Source organism: Oncorhynchus masou, chromosome 23 (assembly GCF_036934945.1).
Source record: "Oncorhynchus masou masou isolate Uvic2021 chromosome 23, UVic_Omas_1.1, whole genome shotgun sequence".
Lineage (NCBI taxonomy): Eukaryota > Metazoa > Chordata > Actinopteri > Salmoniformes > Salmonidae > Oncorhynchus > Oncorhynchus masou.
This window is the reverse complement of record NC_088234.1, coordinates 45,024,657-45,029,440: the sequence shown is the minus strand read 5'-3', so window position 1 is coordinate 45,029,440 and position 4,784 is coordinate 45,024,657. Positions and strand designations below refer to the sequence as shown.

General features: G+C 39.6%; 1 long non-coding RNA gene across 2 annotated transcripts; it reads left to right on the top strand.

The window, feature by feature from the left end:
* The first annotated feature begins 2,351 nt into the window (after window positions 1–2,351).
* On the top strand, window positions 2,352–3,670 carry LOC135509991 (uncharacterized). Of its 2 annotated transcripts, XR_010451039.1 has the most exons (4): window positions 2,352–2,426; window positions 2,552–2,656; window positions 3,069–3,167; window positions 3,251–3,670. It is a non-coding gene; the product is annotated as an uncharacterized LOC135509991 (long non-coding RNA). The 2 variants fall into 2 exon arrangements; XR_010451038.1 differs by having other exon boundaries at window positions 3,069–3,670.
* Window positions 3,671–4,784: the final 1,114 nt, after the last annotated feature.

Sequence of the window (4,784 nt, the reverse complement as noted above, 5' to 3'; positions counted from 1 at the left end):
GCTGCTGAACCATTCTGTGGCATGTCATTTAATTCTCATCCATTTCTTCTGTTACTGCAAGTTATTGCTAGTTTTACCACCAGATCGCATCTTTAAGAAGCATTTGATATTATTCCATATTGGCATTACCAGATATTTAAAACCTTCTTTGTAATAACATAGTATATGGGATTGATTTTAAGAAATTTAGCTTAATTAATTTGATTAGTATTATGGTGTTTCCATTCAGAGAAAAATTTTCAATTTGTATATTCAGACCGTTTTGCTCTCGGAGCGCACACTGGACGTTCGGGCCGAGGATTAGGGTTGATTTGAGTGTTTTGGCCTTACAACAGCAGTTAAACACCCAAGCTAACGTTGGCTCGCTACTTCCAGACACAAATGAGATCACTCTGACCATTTTACTCGCCCTAGCAGAGCTGATAAGGCTGTTGTTGTCACGTTCTGACCTTTATTTCCTTTGTTTTGTCATTATTTAGTATGGGCAGGGCGTGAGTTGGGGTGGGCAGTCTGTGTTTGTTTTTCTATGATTTGGGTATTTCTATGTTTCGGCCTAGTATGGTTCTCAATCAGAGGCAGGTGTCATTAGTTGTCTCTGATTGAGAATCATACTTAGGTAGCCTGGGTTTCACTCTGTGTTTGTGGGTGTTTGTTTCCGTGTCTGTGTTTTTCACCACACGGTACTGTTTTGGGTTTCATTCATGCCACGTTTATTGTTTTTGCATTCAGTTGTTCATGTGTACTATTTCTTATTAAAAGAACCATGGACACTTACCAGGCCGCATATTGGTCCTCCGATCCTTTTCGCCTCTCCTCTTCGGAAGAAGAGGAGGAAATCCCTTACAGTTGTTTTGAAGTAATTGTGAAAAAACAGGCCTTATTTTAGTGCTTTTTCACCCTGCCAGCTCCTATTAGTTCTAATGAGCACCGTGGCACCAACTCGCCTTCCGAACGTTCTATTCCCAGTTTATTGTTCAACGTCACAATGCCTGCTTCGCTATTGTTGGCAATGAGACCTGCTCATGGTGTTTTATAGTTAAAATGGAAACAACAAAATGGAAAAAAAAAATAAAATTGGAACTCTGCGGTCTTCCCATTGTTTCCTATGGGGGACATATAGGCATGTCTGTCTATTTCGGCAAATATCTCGCAATGTGTATATATATATTTTTTTTTTGTTCAAGTCGGGTGTAACTGGTGGCTGTTGTCTATGTGTGCAGAGGGTCCTTGGTTCGAGCCCAGGTAAGGCAAGGAGAGGGACGGAAGCAAAACTGTTACACGGGCACCATTTTACTCAGGAGAATCTCCTCTTTGTATGTAAGTCTGGGCAGCGAGCTCATTTGTCATCAGTCGCTAGACCATAAATAGTCAGTTAATTTTTCCCCTACTTTTTCATTACACAAGACATAAGCACAGTTGACACCATCGAGGTGCGGATGTTTACTTTCTACACAAGTTGTTTTTTTTCCAATTTTGTCCGACGAACAGATTGTCGTGGTAAAATAAAAGGGGATACATTTTTTTATGGAATTCTAAGCATCACTCCAGTCAAAACAGACTCTGCGAATGTTCGATTCCATTAATATGCTATGGGCTCGCGCTATTGTTCCAGTTAACCAACGTTCTTAAGCCGTTTGTCAGCCTTGGGTGAATGTTTGACTCGTTCTCTTGTCCAGCCTATAGATAGCCAGAGCGAATTTACGAAAGCACCCGAATGTCCATTGAGAAAGCACAGACTACACCATTTAGCTAAGCTAAGAATGACGAGAATAATCAAGACAATAAACGTTGGGTAGTTAAATAGCCTATAGTTAATATACTGGTAAGTTTGATGTATAACTACAAACGTTAGTTAGCTAGCTAACATACCGGTACATACAGCTGTAATTATATGCTATGTCGTTCGTAAGGACAGCCAACATAACGTGTAAGGTAACTTATTTGAGAAGTCATTGCTTTATTACATTGAGTAGCAAGCTACCCCTGGTCGTTAGGGCAAATCTGGTCTGTGATAGGAGGGGGTTCACACCTCGCTCAGCTATTAGACTATTCTTTAGTAAAGGTTGAATAGTCTATTTTTCAGCTATTAGCCCTCCTCCCCAACTTGCAACAAATAGCTGTTCCCATCTCATTCCTTTCCCTCTTCCACACGTCATCATTCTGCTCCTAAGTGGCTCGCTTGTGGGTGTGCTGGCAGGATATGGCAGCATCTTCGGGTGTGCGTCAAGAATTCTTGTTGAAGTAGCACGTTTGTATGAAGGTGTAGTTATTCACAGGCAAATTGTTATACGCTATGGAGGTACATTGGTGTCTTTTTGTCGAGAGCAAAACCTTTTTTTATTTTCAATCAAAAAGAATTGTTCTGAAAGCAACTTTTTCCGACACGAAGGAAGTGAAAGCGGACACCTACGAAGATGGCATCTCAGGTAAGCAGCACTGGGCTGGATTGATGTATCCTAAAAATGACATCTGCTGCTTTTGATTGAACGGTCATATCTCAGTTATTGCTTTCATATCAAGGAAGAATAAGCTGTTTTCTTTACTTTCGAAGAGCGAGCTGATCAAGGGGTCAAAAATGTAGACATTGCCAGATGTTCACTGTCCGAGAAACAGGCTGTGGAAGAATTATTGCTGGCAAAAGTGTCCATAACCAGAGGTAATTAAACTGCTCTGTGTTCTTTTTCTCCATCTCTGCCTGTCTTGTTATACATGGAACCTTTCTCACATGCATTAATTAAAAAAAAAAAGATGTCAGCTGCTAATTTTCAGATATACACCACATAAACACAGTCATTTTCACAGGATTATCTGTTTCTGCCAAGTCATGATTTGGAGGTGAGACACATAGCCCTCTATTTTTAAATGTTTCAGGTACACTCCGATAGGTGTCTGTGTCACATACAGTATCTTCTATTGACATTATCTTCTATTGTTTGTCCTCATGTGTCTGTTTTTCAGCATAAAGTACTCTGTAGCCACTTAGTGTGGACACCAGGTGAGACCACACACACACAATAACAGTCTCTTCTTCACTTCATCCCTCTCCCCCTTCTCCTTAAATCCTCTAGGTTATATCAGCTGTTTTGGTGAACCCCTCCCGCATCTGAACTGGCTGACACAGAGAGCACAGCATAAAGTACTCTGTAGCCACTTAGTGTGGACACCAGGTGAGACCACACACACACACACACACAATAACAGTCTCTCTTCTTCACTTCATCCCTCTCCCCCTTCTCCCTAAATCCTCTAGGTTATATCAGCTGTTTTGGTGAACCCCTCCCGCATCTGAACTGGCTGACACAGAGGACACAGCATGAACGGGTCAACAGGAAAATATTATTAAAGAGATGCTTTACATTGAAATACAGACAGAGATGTAGTAGTACCAGAGTTAATGATCCAAGGTCTGTTTTGCAATTCAAGAGAGAGAATATTAGAGTAGCGCTGTAATTCATGAATCATATGCTGTCTGCCGCTGTTCTTACCTCTTTCCCTCTCTGTCTTCTGCACCTCTCTCCCCACCTCATCTCTTTCTTCCTCATTTCATAATGCACGTCATATGTGCATTGAAGTACAGATTGACTTGTATTTATAATATTACAATGATGATAATTATAATGGATTTATGTATTTATAACACCTGGATAATGAACTTCTTTCAATAAAGTGTTTCACGTTCTCCACTGGTTGAAATTAAGTATCTCATTGAAATACTATCCTTTAACCTCAGATATGCATTTTTTTTGTATGTATGACTTACAAATCAATCATGTTTATAGTCTATTGCATAGTTACAATGTGTAATCATTGATGTCCCAGGAGCAGGATTTGTAAACACTGTTGAAGGGTATAATTGTAATACATACATGCAGACACAGTTTGATATGACTGAATAAGAATGTCTCAAGAGATTCATACCTGAACTGCACCTTTATTTGCCAAGGTAGAGTACATGATCAGTGAAAATATTCAATGTACAGGCTACAATGAGGGAATCTCATGCGTGGTAATAACTACAGTACATGTGTGTAGGACTTGCATCCTTGGCACAATAAAGTTATTATATTCTACTCTAACCATAGGCTTCATTCATGCCATTCAGACTTGAAGTTGATACAACAGCTATGACAGCAGAGGAAAATAGATTGGTATGAATATTAGTTCAGAACCTAACGTTTTAGGGTCCATACACAGATCGGCTACATACTGTAGCTAGCTACACATCCATAGGCATAGAGTTATTTTTATTCTCCACGACACAATAAGCAAGTAAATAGTTAGCTAGCTTTGTTACTTCAGCTGCATTGCAAGGCAAGCTTACACAATTGTACATTCAATTTGCAGTAAATGCTTTAGCTAGCTAGATTCTTTACATCCACTGTTCCACAAGACAACAGCTTGGTTTGCTTGTTTTCTCAGGAGTCCCTAAAACATTAAACAACAGGAATTACAAGTTCAATTTCCTAACACTAGCTAGCTGGCTAATGTTAGCCAGTCAGATAACTTGCTAAATAGCAATTTTTGTAAATGAACTTTATGACAAAAAAATATGCGCAAACGTTTGTCTCTACATTAACTAACATATTTCTCTCAATTGTAATTTTTTTGCTTGACTCGTTATGACATTATAACAACTTACATCTGGTTCCACCGTAATGTTTTGTCAGCCATCTTTGTTGAAGAACGCCACAAGGCAAGGGTGGCTCGAGGCAAAATTCGTAATTGGAACCACTCGATGATTGGTCATATAAAAACCTTGGGACCCAAATGCATAATGAGTGCTC